Genomic DNA, 19,378 nt, shown 5'->3' with positions numbered 1-19,378 from the left:
TTCATTATACTAATCTCTACTTTTGTGTATGTTTAGGAATGTCTATCATGAAAGGGATTTCTACTGATTTTTTTTGTTTTTCAGCATTTCCTCCGCGCCAGCACACTGAAGCAAGTGCTCCACAACCACACCTCTGATGATGGCGCTCGGGCATGGGGGCTGCTTCGGTTTCTGCCTGGACGGATAAACTCGCCTCCAGGTTTAATTGGTCAAGGAGTCCATGGGGACACATGGGTCTTATTACAAGTCAAGCTCTTGGCCGTCTTTGGGGGCATGTCATCTGAGAACGTCTGTCTCTGTTCTCTCTTTTGATGGCTGTGAGCCCAGCACTCTGCTCCCTGCCTGGTCCTGCCACCCAGACCCTGGCAATATGGGCAGAGCTGGCCTCAGCTCATCCTGCAAATGGAAAAGAGAGCACAGCGCCCACATCACCCACACTACCATGTGCAGAGGGCATCTTTTCTCCTGGTGTCCCCACACATTTCCAGCATCCCTAGAACAACAGTTAGGGGCAGGGCAGGGCAGGGTGGGGCGCCCTCAGCTGTCCAGCATTACCCACCTGCTGTGGCATTCCTTGGGCCTGTTGCTGCCTGCTAGGCCTGGACTAGAAGGCAGATGGTCAGATAAAAATAGTCAGGGAGCCCTTGACATGCCACTTCTTCAGTTGTTCTGTTGAATAGGAGCCAGATGAGAGGGTGGAGAGGCGTGGTTCCTGTCAGGGACTTGGGGTTGGAGGCCAGCTGCTCAGTGTTTGGGGTCAGGGAGCGCAGGCTCTCATCCAAGAGGATGTGTAGGAAGGGCGGGTCAGGGAGAAGGCTCATTCCACAAGGAAAGCCCACAACCCCCTGCCCTCCCTGCAGTGAGCAGGGACTAGATAGTTCTTTCTATTTCGTCTGTTTTCAATAATCAGCTCTATTGCAGCCTAACAGTCCCGACGCACTGTGCCAGCATAAACAGCCATAGAGCACTCGGAGCCAGGTTCTCGTTTAAGGAGCCAGGTTCTAGGCCATGGGGAGTTACAGTCAGCAGGCTTCACGTAAGCAAAATGAACGCTTTCTAGAGATCCGCTGTAGGACGTGGCCCCTGAGTCTATGGCAATAGTGTCCTCTGTGCTGGGAGGGAGGCTCTTGTTGCGTTCTTGCACCAGCACACTTCAGTCAGGGAGGAGGGCGAGGAGGAGGACAAAGAGAAGCAGCTAGAGTCTGAGTGGGCAGGGCCAGCTGCTTGGCCTCTCTCAGATGTGGGTTTCCTCATCTGTACATGAGGGATTGTTGTTCAGTGAGAGCACCCAGACCCCTCCCTAGAGCACCGTGACAGTCCCAGAGGCTTCATTTCGCCTTTGATTAAAAGAGTGAGCCCCAGAGCCTATATTTGGGTGTTAGCCACAAATGTGATTCAGTAGGGAAGGGCTAGAGAACTGGGGGGTGAGCTGTTAGGATGAATGGAGAGAGATGTTTTCTGCACTATAGGCCAACTGAGCTGAGGGAGTGGCTGCCACAGAATTCCTGAGAACAGCTGAGATAGCTGGGGGGGCGGCTGCCAGCCTGGCTGAGGTAAATGCTCCAAATAGCCATAGTTTTACTGTGGATAAAAAAACAATAAGAATTTCACATGATTCTTATGGGCAGCTTGTGGTTTAGAGACATTTTTACATACATTATCTCAGTTGCTTTCCCGGAAAAATGTTAGGCAGAGAAAGGCACCACCCCACCCCTTACCCCCTCATCCCCTAATCCCCGGTGTAACTCTCCCACCCCTCAGACTCAGAGAACTGAAGCTGTAGGACATATCAAAGGGCAGGCAGAATTTTCCCTATAACCTACCTTCCCCCTCTCCATGGAATATTCAGGACCTAGACCGTGATGATAGAAAACCCAGCCAGGAGTGACTAGGAGGAGAATTCAGGCAAATAACTTGTTGATCCTCATCCATTTTGGACCATTCTGACTCTATTTTTAAAACACTGTGTGAATTTATATTTAACGATGGGAAAACCTGGTGAAACCCTGTTTTTATGGGAGGCATTATTACATTTTTTTAAAATTTCCCATCATAGTATTCGGGGTCTACCTTACAGAAAAAAGGAGAGTCCTTTCGCACTGCACATTTTCTGCCACTCTGTTTTCTTCATTCACAATCATTTTCTAAGTTTATTTGCATATTCAATAATAGGCTAAACATTATGGACAACTTACAAGAAGTCTTGTCTCTGACTTCAGGAATTTATCATTTTTCCAGATGGTAATATGCCTAAATGTGGAACACCTGGACAATGTGATCTTGGGGAGCTAACGATGATGTGGGGGTGCAGACACACAGGAACAGTCACCACATACCTGCCAGGTGATGTCACGTCCACCTGGAACTTGGGGCCAGAGAAAGAACCTATCAGACCACTCCAGGAGGTGGGGTGATGCAGATTAACTTAATGTTACTCAACCCACAGGGTAAATGGCCCGAACTCCCACATTCCCATTTGTGCTTTTAGCTGTGAAAGTGAAGCATAGTTTAAATATCTGTCCTGGCATGGTTTCATTATGTAACAGCTCAGTTGTGCTAGGAAGGGCTAGAGAAAAGACAAACAGGTCCAAAAAGGGGCAGGGTGAAGCAAGCTACAAGTGTCAAGAGGAAGAGAGGGAATCGACAGAAAAAACGAAGGCCAAGATAATTAATCAGTGGACATATAATACTTTTGGTCTTTAAAATTTTTATCACAAACAAGTTCCCTGTCATGTGTGCAAATCCTCACTAGATGCATCACTAACAAGGCCACAATATCTAGAGAAGGCAGAAATTTCAGGACGTCTGCAGAAATCCCCAATTTGCTGGGGTTCTGTGCCAGCTCTGCTCTGCTGTGTGGCTCACCCCAAGAATGACTTGCACCAAAGGCTTCTCTGCTCTCAACTTAGAAGGAGGCTAGGAGACACTCAAAATTGTTTCCTACGATAGAACCAGAGGGGACAGAGCTGAGGACATCCTGGCCTTGGAACTTTTATCTCTTGGCCTCCCTGTTCATGGGCTCAGCAGGGTAGGAGAGTCCCAGGAAGACAAGCATGGCTCTCCGCCCATGGAAGATGCCTCTAGAAATGTTCAACCCAAGTACATTTCTCCAAATGTACTTCTCATCCCCCCTTAAGCATGATGATCTGTCTGTCCCTCCTGTATCTGTCTCCTCTTCTCCTGTTCTCTTTTCTCTTTGTGTCCTCACTAACATTTGAGGTAGAACTCAGCATTTATTGTGTGTTACATAAACTAGGTAAATATTTGTTTGATTTCAAATAAAAGGTGATTAAGTAGACACTTCTCTAGTGCTCTCTCACACACCCACAAACTACCTTTCAAATCGCATATTTGAGGTTGGGCAAAACTGAGGGGGCCACAGGGAGCCTGTTTAGGATGAAAACCCCATTGCTTATTTGTAAGGGTTTGGACACCCTTGTGCACAAAGACATAGAAAGCATACTGTTAGTGTGTGCAAAGATTTTTAGTTGATGTGACATTCAATGAAGAGAGAGAGAGAAAGTGATACCAAGTAAGAGTCGGGGTCAGACTCTGAAATCATCCATCCCCTGTAGACAAACACCCAGCTGATCAGGGAGGGCCAGAGGTGCAAAGTCACAAGGAGAACAAGTTCAAAGCAACACCTGGCATAGACCCACAAGCAAGGGATTAGACAGGTTCCAGAAAGCTGGGACAGAAAGAGGGTCAACACGTACTGTACACACTGTATCCACCAGAGGACCAAGATAAGGCTGTCATTGCCTCTGAAGAGCCTGCTGGCCAAAAGCACTAAAGTCACCAAGACCAAGGACAGGAACAGCCTGCCCATGTGTCTCTCATTTCTCTAGGTTCTACACCAACATTCGTCCTCCTGACTCCTTCCTCCTTCCCAGCAGCCCCTTCTCTCCACCTCATTCAAGTGTAATTCATGGCAGGCTGGGAGTTATAATCCAAGCATCTGAGATGTTGGTGGCATGGAAGAAGGGGTGGGGAAAATGGCACATGTCCCTGTGTTATAGGGCAGCCCCGATATTGAACGGGTTCCTGGCTGTGGGTCCTCACCCGCGTGCTTACAAGGGACTTATGAATACTCCACTACAGGCACACACAAAAGGTTAATAAAAGGTTTATTTACAAGGGAAAAGGAAATAAGGAAAATGTACAACTCAGGGAGAAAATAGGGAAATAAAGTCTTTAATGCGTCCTACCTGATCCGCCGAACTGGAAACCCAAAAAGAACTCTCAGAGCTGGCGGAGAGACAAAATGGGGGACCCCTCCAAAGCCCACGTGTCTGACTTTATACCACACCTGGCTGCTTAACCCCACCCTCAGGTCCCAGCCACCTTCCCTTTGGTGGTGATGGGATTTGGAGTTCCCAGTGTCTTCGGCTTTGGTCTGGGGTGGGGGTGGAGTCCACAAAGCCTGTATGGAATTAGCTTTAGGACATCCTTTTCCCTGCAGCCATAGCAACGCTGTCTCCCCTGTCACAGTTTTATACCCTGTAACATAATCACTTAGATCAATTTCTATTGTATTTAATGTAACCTTATTTTTTTAGTAGCCCAGTAACCTAACAAGACAAGGCTGCCCTCTACAAATGCAGAACTAGGAGGTCCACCTACGAGTACAGACACTGAGCCGACATGGTGAGCCCCTGCTCTGAGCAACATGCCAAAGAAGACTCTTTCAAGACCTAAGGCACAATCTGTCCAACAGCCCTACGAGACTGCAGTCAGAGCCCCCATATCCCCATATGGCAAAGCTGAAATTAAATTCACTCTGTGTGACTGCCATGAGACCCTCATCCCAGCCACCTCTCTTTGTTAGCAAGATAGTTGCATGCTTGGATCTCCCCAACAAGAGGACACTTCAGAAGTTGGATAGAAAGGGATGGAGGGAAAAAAATGCTGGTAAACAAATAAGAAAGGAAAGGAAAGGAAAGGGCAGAGAACACTTTCCCAGCAGTCAAGAACGGGCTGCTCTGTAACACCATCTAAGAGGGGTGTGGGTAAAGGGTCCAAAAGGATAGTGCAGTTGCAGAGCAGTTCCTACCACACCAAGGCAGAGACTGGGCTCTGGCGGTGCCCTGCCCTTCCTCAGAGACATCCTGGGTCTCTCAGGGGCCCTCTCCTCCTCTCTGGTCCCTTCCCTTCTAAAGAGGGCAGGGTCCTTTATCATTCAAACAAAACAGAACTCACCCCCACGACCAAAACTGTAGCTGTAGCACCCTTTTTCTCAAAGTGAGAGACAAGGTTTGGTCTATCTCTCAAAAAATTCCAAGCATCCAGAGCTCAGTTGAGTGTGTGTGTCTCCTTCCTCACTAAGTCTCCCCCTTACGCTGTGAAGCTCTCTTCTACACCCATTCTCTACCCCCTTTCTGAAAAGAGGACTAACATATGTCTAAATCCTTTTCATCATACCATTTGACTCATAATCCCATCCCTAAGAGTCACACTTCAATTGCAAATTTAAAAAATATTTCCTGCATAAAGATGTTTGATAACCAGTATTGATAAACAGAAAACAATCCAAATGTCCAAACATATGGAATAACTAGAGTATACTATAAAATGTTGTGCAGTCACTAAAAATGGTTTTATGCAGCCCCATACTAAATTATGTTACAAAGTTCATTGTTTTAAAGCATGCCTGCAACACGAACCTATTAACTGAAAAATAAAGTCTTAAGAATATTTAAGCAAATAGTTTACTAGATAATAAAGTGAGGATTCAAACCTGGGAAGCAGCCCCAAAAGATCTTACTCCTGAAGAACTGCCCCAAATAAATATGTTTGAACTTAATTTATATAGCTAGAAACAGTGAGTAATTAATGTCAGTAATATAATTATTCTTGATAGGAAGTGCTTCCAGCCCTAAATTATCATGATCCAAAGACACGATGATGTTAGAGGAAGGCAATCCAGGATCCATTCTCCTCCCCTCTACAGAATATCCTGCAAAGATGCTAAGGATCTAATCACTTAGATCAATTTCTATTTTACTTAATGTAAAACGGTGTTAATGCAATTTGCAGCAACGTGGATGGAGCTAGAAGGGATCATGCTCAGCAAAATAAACCAGAAAGAAAAAGAAAAATACCGGATGGTCTCACTCATAGCAGGAATTTAGAAGACCTAAATAAGGGACCAGGAAAATGACTAATTATAATAAAAATCAAAAATCAACAAGCAACTATAAACCAGAGACACACTGGGGGGGAGGGGGAAGAGGAAGAGGGATTGGGGTCAAAATAAGAGGAGTGGGAATTGTGGGGAATATAACCAAGAAGAAAATGCATGCATTATGCAAGAATGAAAAGTGATGTAAAAAATATATAAAATAAAATAAATTTTTAAAAAAGGTGCTAAATCCTTTTTTAATCTGAAAAGTTAGATCCCTGAAGATGGCTTGTTGTTTGCCTGCCAGACCAGGGTGGGCATTCCCCGAAAATGTAACATTATGTTCACATGTCTAATTAGGTTGAAGAAAATTGGTTGTAGAATAAAAGACTGGCAGGCTTTGCATTAAATATTATTGATTAATTGATAATATTTGGGGAGCTGGATTTTTGTCTCGCGTTATTTTTTGGTCACATTATTTTATGAAACTATTACTCTTCCACCCTTACTTAAAGTTATGTACATACATACATACATAAAATTATATATTTCATATACATTATATAAAATATATATAATTATATAAAAAGAACATAGTATATAATATAAAATGTACCATTTAAACCGTTTTATTTTTTTACAGATTTATTTATTTATGCATACAAGAACTGGGGTATAGGCCAGAGGTGAGGGGGTGGGGAAGTGAGAAGATTCACCAGAGACAGAGTGGAAAACAGAACAGGCAGACAGACTGACTGAAATACACTGCTGAGGGGAGCAGCAGGCAAGACAGGAGAGGTGTGCTGCACCATGTGGGTAGCTCCCTGGCCCACTGGGGATCAAACTTGGGCTGCAGAGACTGAAGTCTCTGCAGATAGCTACCCAGTGCTGTGCTTAACCCCTTGTGCCACCAGGGAGGCCCATTTAAACCATTTTTAAGTATACAGTCCAGTACTGTTGAGTATATTCATATTGTTGCACATTAATCTCCAGTACTTTTCATCTTGCAAAATTCATCTATTAATTTTTCTCAATTTTCAATAAGTTTTCAGTTTTCATAATTGATGTCTAATTGATGCAATATTATATTAGTTCCAAGTACACAAGGTAAGGACTGAATATTTGTATATATTGTGAAGTAATCACCACATAGGTTTAGTTAACATCTGTCACCATACATAGTACCATCTATTACTTTTTAATGGACAAAAAAAATAAAGACTATTTTTAAAAATGTAAATTGCCCAAGGTAATCCTGAAACTGCTTCAGCTAGTTTAAAAAATCCTGGGCTGGCCCTCCCTGGAGGTGCAAGAGGTTAAGTCTCAGCACTGTCAAGTTATCTGCAGCAGGAGTTTGATCCCCAACCAGGAAGCTGACCCACATGCACACCCACTGCTCCCCTCCACAATGTATTTCAGTCAGTCTGCCTGTTCTGCTCCTCACTCTGTCTCTGGTGAATCCTCTCAACCTCCACATCTCTGGCCTGTACCCCAATTCTTGTACATATAAATAAATAAAAATAAATCTTTTTGAAAAAAATCCTGGGCTGACAGTGAACTGGGTTGGCCCAGTGGCTTCCAAAGTGTGTAGTTGTTAGGGGGAAAGGATGTCCTGAGCAAACTCCATATAGGCTTTGTGGATGCCATCCCCACTCCATCAAGACACTGGGAACTACAAATCCCATGATCCCCAAAGGGAGGTTGCGAGGACCTGAGGATGGAGTTAAGCATCCATCTTCTCTGTTTGTAAATAAAACCAGCCATGTTAGTGGGGTCTGGGGCACTTGGCTCCTGCTCTTGGCCAGGTAGGTTTGGTCTTGGCAGGTCATTTGGGATTCCGGGTTGGTGGAACCGGTAGGACACATTAAGAATTTATCTCCCTCTTTTCTCCCTGAGTTGTACATTTCCTTATTTCCCCTTCCCTTGTAAATAAACCTTTGTTAATCTTTTGTGTGTGCCTTCAGTGTAAGTCCCTTTTAAGCTGTGGGTGAGGACCCACAGTCAGGCAACCCATTTTAGAGCGGGGCTGCCCTGTAACATAGTCAGAAACTACAAGGAACCAAAGTGAAAAGAATCCGTTCGTAAATAACTTCCTGGCTGCTGGTGGCCAGTGCAGGGGGTCAAGTGTGGTACTGCGACTCCCTCAGTGTGCTCTCTTGAGTTTCCCTTGAAGCTTCCAATTCGCTGCAGTACTATTTATAATAGGTAAAACCTGGAAACAACCCAAATGCCCAAAAATGGATGACTGGATCAAGAAGATGTGGTATATGTACACCATGGAATATTATTCAGCAATCAAAAAAGATAAACTCACACCATTCGCATCAATGTGGATGGAGCTAGAAGGAATTATGCTCAGTGAAATAAGCCAGAAGGAAAAAGAAAAATATCAGATGGTTTCACTTATAGCAGGAATATAGGGGAACCAAATAAGACATCAGTGTAAAAAAAAAAAATAACAGTACAAAACACAACAAAGCAAAAACAGACAATTATAAGTCAGAGACATCCTGCAGGGGAGGAGGAGGGAGAGGGATCAGACAGAGGGAGGGAGGAGCACAGGGGACTGTGGTGATGGTGCACGGGTGTATTGGTGAAGGAAATTCTATGGGAACTCAACCTGAGGGTGTGGGGGGAAGCAAATATTGTTTAAAAATGAACAATAGTGTAAAAAATAATAATAATAAAAATTAAAAATTAAATACCTAGGAGTAAACTTAACAAAGAGATGAAGGACCTATGCAATAAAACTATTAAGTCGTTGGGCCTCCCTGGTGGTGCAAGGGGTTAAGCACAGCACTATGAAGCAATCCCCAGCCTCTGCAGCATGAGTTCAATCCCCAGCCGGCCAGGGAGCAAACCACATGGCGCAGCAGACCTCTTCTGACTTGTCCGCAGCAGTGTATTTCATTCAGTCCGCCTGTTCTATTCCCCACTCTGTCTCTGGTGAATCCTCTCACCCTCTGCACCTCTGGCCTGTACCCCAGCTCTTGTATGCATAAATAAACAAATCTTAAAAAAAACAAAACTATAAGACTTTGTAAAAGTAATAGAAGACACACCAAAAAATTAACATTGTGAAAATTACCATCCTGCTCAAAACAATAAAAAGATTTAGTGCATCCCTGTGAAAATTTCAATAACATTCTTCAAAGGTATAGAACAATTATTACAAAAATTCACATGAAACCCAAGACCAGCCCTCCTCCATGGCATAGCGGGTTGAGTGCAGAACTTGTGAAACTGTCCACAGCCTCTCTAGTGCTGGTTCGATTCCCAGCCTGCCAGGGAGATTCCCACGTGGCGCGGCAGACCTCTCCTGCCTCGCCCGCTGCTCCCCTCAGCAATGTCTTTGGTCCGTCTGCCTGTTCTGCTACCCACTCTGTCTCTGGTGAATTCTCTCACCCTCCTGTGCCTCTGAACTGTACCCCAGTTCTTGTATAAATAAATAAAAATCTTTAAAAAAAAAAAAAAGAAAGAAAGAAACCCAAGACCACAAATAGCCGAAGCAATCCTGACCAAAACAAAAGAGGAATAATGACAGTATCACACTCTCAGATTTCAAACAATACCACAAAGCTATAATAATCATAACAGTTGGCACTGGAGTAAAAACAGACACAAACCAACACAAGAGAATTGAGAGCCCAGAAATAAGCCCACATTTATATGGGGAGTTAATCTGCAACAAAATAGCCAAGAGTATGTGTTGGAGAAAGGAAAGCCTCTTCAACAAATGGTACTGGGAAAACTGGACAGCCATATGCAAAAGAATTAAATTAGACAACTACCTCATACCACACAAAAATTAACCCAAGCTGGACAAAGGAGTTGGTTGTAGGGCCTAAAACCATAAAACTCATAAAGGAAAACATAGGCAAAACACTCCATGACATAGGCTTCAGGGATGTGTTTGTAGATCCATCTCCAACATCAAGGATTATAATAAAAGAAAATATAAACAATTGTGACTACATCAAACTAAAATGCTTCTGCACAATGAAAAAATAACTATCACTAAAACAAAAAGACACCCTACTGAAAGAGAGAAAATACTTGCACACCATATAGCCAGCAAGAACTGATATCCAAGATCTACAAAAAAACCCATATAACCCAACAACAAATAACCCAAATAAAAATAAAATTGGCAAATGAGTTAAATAAGCATTTCTCCAAAGATGTACAGATGGCCAAAAGGTACATGAACAGGTGTTCAACATCACTTATCAGGGAAATGCAAATCAAACCACAATGATGACACTTCACACCCATGAGAATGGCCCATGTCATAAAGATCAGAAACAAGTGTGGTGATAAGATGGAGAAAAAGGAACTCTAAAACTTTTGATAGGAGTGTAGCCCCTATGGGAAAATAGTACAGAGGTTTCTCAAAATATTAAAAATAGATCTACCACATGACTCAGCAATTCCACATCTACATGAAGATTGCAAAAAGACTTTTCAAAGGGATATATGCACTGCTATGTTCATTGCAGCTCTATTTACAATAGCCACATTATGGAAACAATCTCAATGCCCAAAGACAGAAGAATGGATCAGAAAATGTTGTATAAATACACACACAGTGGAATACTACTCAGTTATTACAAAAAAAAAAAAAAAATGAACTCTTGGCATTTGTGACAGCATGGATGGAACTGGAAAGTTCCATAGTGCTGAACCGATACAACAAACCCTTGACATCTGACTGCAAAACTGAGGCAACCAGATGGGGAGAAGGTTGGGGTGGGAGTGTAAGGAGGGAAGGGCTCCAATCACGGTGGAGAATTACTGGGACTTTAGTAGCAAACACGGTGTGAGCCTATAGACCCTAAAACAAATACATTGATGAGAACTAACTTTTTAGTTTATCAGAAAAAGAATTTAGTCAACTAAAAAAAAAATCCCAGACTGAAGTTTACCTTTTCTTGTTTTTAGAGGCAAAAGATATCAGAAAATTTGTCCTTCATTTAGCATCCTGAGAAAAAATAAGCAGACTTTTTAGAATTATGTGAAAAAGAAATCTCCCATAGAAAGCCCAAATTACTAAAACGTATATTTTTATAAGATTTACTTTTAACACTCAATAGGTTTAACTGAATTGTGTGTGAAGAGATGGGGCTATGGAGGAGAAGAATGACGGAGATGTAATTTTTGGTAACCACATTTAACTTTGGGAGAAAGTGTCTACATGACAAAAGTACAGTGAGATCATTTCTATTTGTCATTGATTTCCTGGACTGAGAACAAGGACTTCAATAAATGAAGAAATTTCTTGAAGCTCTTTATGGGTAGTGTTGGTGACATCTTGTTCTTTCTCTAATTTATAGTTCAAGGAATCATCTCTCCGCCTGTCTGAAGCTGCCTTTCTTTACTTCCCCTTCCTCCACCTTCAGTTACTGGTTGGAATGTTCCAGAGCTGGCTCTTCCTTGGTGCCTCCCCTGGTGCCCACCTCATCCCAGCCCTCTCCTTCAGCCTCCCCATCCCCACACACATTCTGCTTTATGTGTGTTCAAGGAACCAGAGTGATAGAGGACTTGTTAGTGGGAAAGGATGTCCTAAAGCTAATTCCATACAGGCTTTGTGGACTCCACCCCCACCCCAGACCAAAGCCATCAGGGTATTGGGAAAGACAAATCCCATCACCTCCAAAGGGAAGGTGGCTGGGACCTGAGGGTGGGGTTAAGCAGCCAGGTTGGTATAAAGGCAGACACGTGGGCTTTGGAGGGTCCCCGCCAGCTCACAGCGTCCGGCCAGCTCTGAGAGTGACTTTGGGTTTCCAGGTCTGCGGATCGGGTAGGACGCATTAAAGACTTTATTTCCCTATTTTCTCCCTGAGTTGTACATTTTCCTTATTTCCTTTTCCCTTGTAAATAAACCTTTTGTTAACCTTTTGTGTGTGCCTGTAGTGGAGTATTCATAAGTCCCTTGTAAGCGCGCGGGTGAGGACCCACAGCCAGGCAACCCGTTTCATATTGGGGTTGCTCCGTAACAGACTGAGGTGTTGTAGGCGCAGGAATGACACTGAGCAGGTTATGATCCAGCAGACCAGGTAAAGGAGGAGTCAGAGTCCTCAGTGGCTTTTGCAGGCCTTTTATTTAGATTTACCAGGCATACAACAGGCAGAGGTGCTGGGGGGCCAGGAGGCTGGCAGTCCTCCCAGCCCCCAGCAAATCCGCACTCTATCTGGGCTCTCAGGCCTTCTCTCTGCTTCTCTTCTTCTCTTGGCTTCCATTCGTTCTTGGCTTCTGCTGGGGTCCCTGTGATGCTGCCCTTAAAAAGCCCAGTCTTAGCCCAGGTGAATCCCATCTACATATGCCCACACCCTACTCCAGGTGCCCACCATCAGGCATGCATTCGGGACCACAGGGTTCTGTCATCTATCCTAGTGGCAGGAGGGCAGAAAAGCCTGATAATTTTACCTTACCCTACAATCCACCCCCTCAGGGTTTTCTGCCAGACAGTCTATATAAGTCATATACGTTTTTCTTGGCAAAAGAACACTGCAGACATGGCCCACAAAAACAAATAATATACATCACAATAGAATAGCAAAATACATAAAATACAACAGAACACAAATAATTCCAGGCAGGGCCCCAACCTAGTGGCAAAGACAATTATTGGTACCAGCAGATGAGCCACCAAATCTGCTGCCGAAGGCACTGCTCATACGAGGGAGGGGAATCACTCACGACATCTTTTGCAACACGCCAGGAGCCGTCAGGCTTCCTGGCCTTCTCTGGCTGTAGTCTCAGCTACAAGCCACACACCGCATCCACCCCCAGGATGCACTCACTCTGGGATTGGCGATTCTATTCTGTTGGGGGTAATCGCCAACCCTCAGGGTTTCTGTCTGCAGTCGCTCCAACACTTAGCCTTCATAGCCACCAATGCGACTCGCAGATCCCTGCACTCAGGCCAACCCACTGCACAAGCACATGGGTCGGGGATCCAAACTCCACATGTGGCCTCTCTTGGGTCCCCTCTTTGGCTTGGGCTCCACCCCAAGCCAACTTCCCCACCTGTCCCCCAAGGACGGGTTCCTTAGCTCCTCACCCTCACTCAAGAATGAGCAGGGCATCACCCACAGGTGATTTTAAGAGACTTGCTGGTCTTCAGCATACTCAGGCTGCTTAACAGGCGCTCAGGGCTTCTCAACTTAGCACCAGCTTTTGCCTTCTCAAAATTGGCTTTTCTCCTCTGCCTGGCTGCTGGGCACACACACGCTGCTTTTGGCCACTGAGGTCCACTGGCCACCCCCAGATTCCCAAAAACCATAACCTGCCATGGTTCTCCACCTTCTGGTGGGATTGTCAGTCCAAGTCCATTAGTCGTAAGTCCATAGTCTTCTTCCTTGTGTCAGCACTGGTGAGCTCTGAATCGTGGTCCTCTCTCTTTCCCCAATGATTCTGCTGCCTCGTGGTCTTGGGCTGCTCCACTGGGCTGTCTCCTGCAGGCGAGGTCTCGTCCCACAGCTCCCAGACCTTGTCCATCTCCTGTGCCACCCTGATGCCTCCAGCGTCGTCACAGGCAAACACAGTCTGTTACTCCTCAGTCCCTCCAGGTCTTCTGAGGGCTCCAATACCCGTCTGCATGGATCATCTTGCCGACTTAACGCCAATTGTAGGGGCAGGAACAGGACACTGAGCAGGTTATGATCCAGCAGACAGGGTAATGGAGGAGTCAGAGTCCTCAGTGGCTTTTGCGGGTACCAGGCATATGGCAGACAGGGGTGCTGGGAGGCCGGAAGGCTGGCAGTCCTCCCAGCCGCCAGCAAATCCGCACTCTATCTGGGCCCTCTCTGGCATTCCCTGGGCTTCTCTTCTTCTCTCGGCTGCCGTTCGTTTTTGGCTTCTACTGGCATCCCCATGACGCCGCCCTTAAAAGCCCAGTCTTAGCCCAGGTGAATCCCATCTACCTCTGCCCACACCCTATTCCAGGTGCCCGCCATCAGGCATGCATTCGGGACCGCAGGGTTCTATCATCTATCCTGATGGCGGGAGGGCAGAAAAGCCTGATACTTTTACCTCACCCTACAGGTGTGAATTCCCAGGAATGTGTGAGAGTGTGTGGTCAGGGGCTACTGGAGAAGAATTGGTCATTTGGGGTCCAGGGTCCTCACAGCTGGTCTGTTCAATCCCCTTGTGTTGCCGAGTGTAGGAATGGGCACAGTGCAGGTTTTCTGATCCAGCAGACCGGGTAAAGGAGGAGTCAGAGTCCTCAGTGCCTTTGCAGGTTTTTTATTGGGGTTCACCAGGCATATGGCAGGCAGGGGTGCTGGGGGGCCGGGAGGCTGGCAGTCCTCCCAGCCCCCAGCAAATCTTCACTCTATCTGGGCTCTCAGGCCTTCTCTCGGCTTCTCTTCGGCTTCTCTTTCGGCTGCTGCTGCTGGCGTCCCTGTGACGCCGCCCTTAAAAGCCCAGTCTTAGCCCAGGTGTACCCACTTCAGGTGCCTGGCATCAGGCATGCATTCAGGATCACAGGGTTCCCTCATCTATCCTGATGGCGAGAGGGCAGAAAAGCCTGATATTTTTCCTTACCCTACTCCGAGGAAGTAACTGAGGCTCAGCTGTTCTACAACATGTTAGGGGTTCTTTGGGGTCTAGACCCCAGGGTTGTCACCTCATTCAGAGTCCTTCCTTCTAGGCGGTGCTGGAGACTGCTACATTGTGCGCGATCTCAGAACATGGTCAGTGCTGGAGTTGAGTCTATGACTGGAAAATAACAAAGTTGGGTCTGGCTGGTTAAGCTTTTGATTAGTTATGTCTGAAAACTGCTCCCATTCTGGTCTCATTGCCATAAAACACAGTGACAAGATCATTATTGTCAGAATATATTTGTTATAAATTTGACTTACCACTCTCAGCTCTCAACCTGAATGTTTATTTTTTGTGTTCTTCATTGCTTCATGATCACTACTTTCTTAGAAATAGATGAAATGGGACAATCAGTTTGCATTATCAACTAGTTTTTATTTTATTTAGGCTGTGAGAACTGGGAGGGAATTTAAAGATTATATGATTTTACTCTTTCACTGGGGGAGGATGAGGAAACTGGTTTGATATAAACAGAGCTTCTGGGCTGTAGGGGAAGAGTCCGGGTTAACTTTCCATAATTTCCTGGGTAGAACAAATAAGCGACAGGCAGACACGATCTCACTGGGCCTTTCTCTGGCACTCCAGGGAGTTAACAATGCCACAAAAACAAAAACATTTTCTAATCACCACACCAAACCTGTCTGGGCTCTTGTTCAGGAAAGGTAAGTAAACAGGATATTTACTTTTGTTCCCAGCCCTGCACAAAAGGGGCCTGGGAAGGAGCATGGCAGAAGTGACCATGTTGGTGTGCAACTGAGGGGTACCCAGGGACCCCTACACTGGCATGTTCTGAAGGGGTCTAATCAACTATTTGCACAAAGGAGACTGTTATGTGTGAAAGTTTTTTTTTGTGTGTGTGTGTGTGAAAGATTTTTAATGAATTAGTGTACATAGAAGAAAAGAAAGGATGTTCTGAATTTCTGAATAAAACTCCCCAAATTACCTATCTCCCCATGGGTAAATGCCCAAAGCAAGGTCGACCTAAAGCAGGGTCAGCCCAAAGCAGGGTCACTGAGGCCTGATATCTTGTCCCAAGTCTAAGGCACCTTCTGGTGTGGACCCATGGGAAAGGGGTTCTGAAGCAAGTTCCAGAAAGCTGGGATAAAAGAAGCAAAATCAAAGTACAAATCAAGGTAACGGCCGTCACTGTCAGCCTCCAAGTATATCTTTCAAGTATCTTCGCTTGTCTCTCTTCTGTGTTTCTCCTCCAAGCCCCCACAACGGTGTCCCTGGTGAGACCAAAGTCAAGAAGAAAGTCCGCCCTTCATCTTCATGAATCTCCCCTGGATCCACCTGCCTTCTGTCTTATATGGCTTCAACTGGCCCCTCAACTCCTCATTAAGTGGGGCAGAGAATGCGGCACCTCCTCTAACTATCATCATTGTCCAAAAAGAACAAACATAAAAATTTGGAAGGGGTGGAGTGGGCAGGGCTACCTGCCAACTTGGCCCAGTCTTCTTGGTGCAGTTATTTAACGCCTCTGGGAGTTAGTAGTTAGGTAATTCAGCCATTTACTGTCTGTCTCCCAGATCAGAATGCTGCCAGCACATGGCAACTGCTCAGTTAAAGTTGGTAGCGTTGAATTAGATCCAAAGCAGCTGTGTCCCAAACTGCTAATGAACATTAGGAGGTATCTCACAGTCCTAGAGGGACCAAAGATTCCCTCTTCATACCTGACTCATTACAGATCAAAGAGATGGCCCTGTTTTTAAAGACCTTGTAGTGTAAGTGATTATCAGGCTTTTCTGCCCTCCCGCCATTAGCATTAATGATGGATCCCTGGGGTCCTAGATGCATGCCTGATAGTGGACACCTGGACTAGGGTGTGGGCATGCATAGGTGGGCTGAGACTGGGCTTATAAGGGTAGCATCACGAGGATGCCAGCAGAAAAAATAGAAAATGTCAGCCTCCCAGCCCCCTGGCATCCCTGCCTGCCTTGTCCCTGGCAAAAGCTCAATAAAAGCCTGAAAAGCCACTAAGGGCCCCAGGACTCTCCTTTACCCATCTGCTTGGATCATAGAGATTCTGCCCTGTGCCTTCCTGCCACTACAGACCTCCAGCCTTTGGAAGCCCTTCCCAAAGTCTTCCTCCCTTTGAGCCATGGCCCAAGAAGCTTTGAACATTTGAGGTCTAGGGTCCTCACAGCTGATCTGCTCAAACCCCTTGTGTTGTGAAGGAAGTAACTGAGGCTCAGATGTTCCACACCACGTTAGGGGTTTGTTGGGATCTGGACCCCAGGGTTGTTACCACATTCAAAGTCTCCCTCTAGGGCAAAGTACACAGGGGACTTTTGTCCTCATCACCCCTTCTCTGTGCGTGGGTAGGGTAAGGAAAATTGTCAGGCTTTTCTGCCCTCCCGCCATCAGGATAGATGATGGATCCTTGCGGTCCTGAATGCATGCCTGATGGCGGGCACCTGGAATAGGGTGTGGGCAGAGGTAGATGGGCTTCACCTGGGCTAAGACTGTGCTTTTTAAGGGTGGCATCACAGGGACACCAGTAGAAGCCGAGGAGAAGCCAGAAGAGAAGCCAAGAAAGAAGTAGCAGAAGCCGAGAGCAGAAGCAGAGATCACCGGAGAGGCCAGATAGAGTGAAGACTTGCTGGGGGCTGGGAGGACTGCCAACCTCCCGGCCCCCCAGCACCCCTGCCTGCTGTGTACTGGGTAAATCCCAATAAAAGACCTGCAAAATCCCTGAAGGCTCCAGAACTCCTCCTTTACCCGGTCTGCATGGGATCCTAGTGTAAAGTCAGGACTGGACAAGTGCAGGTTTTCTGATCCCATGCAGACCAGGTAAAGGAGGAGTCAGAGTCCTCACTGGCTTTTTGCAGGCTTTATTGGGATTTACCGGTACACAGCAGGCAGGGATGCTGGGGGGCCGGGAGGCTGGCAGGCCTCCCAGCCCCCAGCAGGTCTTCACTCTGGGCTCTCCGGCCTTCTTTCGGCTTCTGCTTCTCTTGCTTCTTGCTTGGCTTCTGCTGGCGTCCCCGTGACGCCGCCCTTAAAAACCCAGTCTCAGCCCAGGTGAATCCCATCTACCTATGCCCACACCCTATTCCAGGTGCCGCCATCAGGCATGCATTCAGGACCGCAAGGATCCATCATCTGTCCTGATGTCGGGAGGGCAGAAAAGCCTGACATTTTTCCTTACCCTACACCTAGAAAACCTGCTCAGTGGCCAGTCCTGCTCCTTACAGCGTGGTGAAGAGATGCCCATCAGTCTGTTCTTGGTGACAGTTTTTTTCATCTAGAACCTGGAGACAGTGACCAGGTTTTGTCTCCACTTGGGTTAAATCATTCCCCACCACCACTATTTCATTTGAGAATTTTTCAAACCCAGAGGAAAGTTGAAAGAATATAGTAATAAATGTATGTCTATATCCTTCATCTAGATCCACCTATTGTTAACATTTTCCACATTTGCTTTCCTTCTCTTGATATTCTCCACTGCCCCCTCCCTCTTTGTCTTTCCCTCCTCTCTTATCTTCCCTCTCTCCCCACCTCTCTTCCTCTCTCTCCCTGTCTCTTCCTCTCTTTCTCCCCACTCTCTCATATAAAGCACTTGAAAGCAAGTTTGCATGAAATTTACTTCAATAGTTTGTGCCTTAGTAGTAATCCAAAGTACTTGTGTTTCACTTCAAGATGGGGATACATTCTGAGAAGTGCGTTTCTAGGAGATTTCATCATTGTGCAAACATCATACATTATAATTACACACAGCTGGAGGGCCTAGCCTACTAGTGTTAGCTAAAAAATAAAGTCTCGGGAATAGTTAGACAAAGAGTCTATTAGATAATCAAAGTGAGGATTTAAACCCAGAAAGATTTTACTCTGTGAGAGCTGTTCAGTAAACACAAGTTTGAATTTATTTCCTATAACTAGGAACAGTGAGTTGCTGACATTAAGAATGCAATTATTCTTCATAGGAAGGACTTCTAGTTTTGAGTTATCCAGCTATAATGATAGGCTGATGAAGAGCAAGGCCTTGCAGGATTGGATCTCTTCCTAATGAATGCAGAGATGGAGGGTCAGTGCCCACTGCTAAGTCTTTTCTATCTGAAAAGAGACTGGCTTACACCTTTGGGCAGCAGATTCCTGCATAAAAGATGGAGTCTATGAAAATGGCTTCATTCATTTGCCTGTCAGACAGGGGCCAGGGTCCCCAGAACATTTTACATTATGTTTATACTACACACCTAGTCTAAATATAGGAATCATTGTCATATATTCTGTCTTTATTGACCAAAACATCATTTGCAGCACACAACTGTAACTACCAAGACTCTTCCAGGATAAGCATGCTCCTGCCTGGGCCAAGCCCACACTAGCACCATCTACTGCTGCCAAGTCCTAATCTTCCCCATGTCTCCCCTCATATCACTGCCATGTGGTCGTCTTCCTAAAATTCCTTTCATACTTTCCTACTTTCTGTCTTGGCTGAGATTTCCCATCTTTTTTTTTAAAACTTTAATATATTAACTGTAGTTACTGTAAAGTTTTTATCTGATAGTTCCAACATCTGGGCCATGGTCGGGTATAGGTTGGGTTTTTTTCTTGCCTTTTTTTTTTTAAGATTTATTTGTTAAGTTATTTAAGTTCTTGTATGCTATGCATACAAGGGGGTGAGAGGATTCACCAGAGTCAGAGTAGGGA

This window comes from Talpa europaea (genome assembly GCF_964194135.1).
Source record: "Talpa europaea genome assembly, chromosome: 13".
In the NCBI taxonomy this organism is placed as follows: domain Eukaryota; kingdom Metazoa; phylum Chordata; class Mammalia; order Eulipotyphla; family Talpidae; genus Talpa; species Talpa europaea.
The sequence above is the reverse complement of the archived record's forward strand: the minus strand, read 5'-3'. Positions refer to the sequence as shown.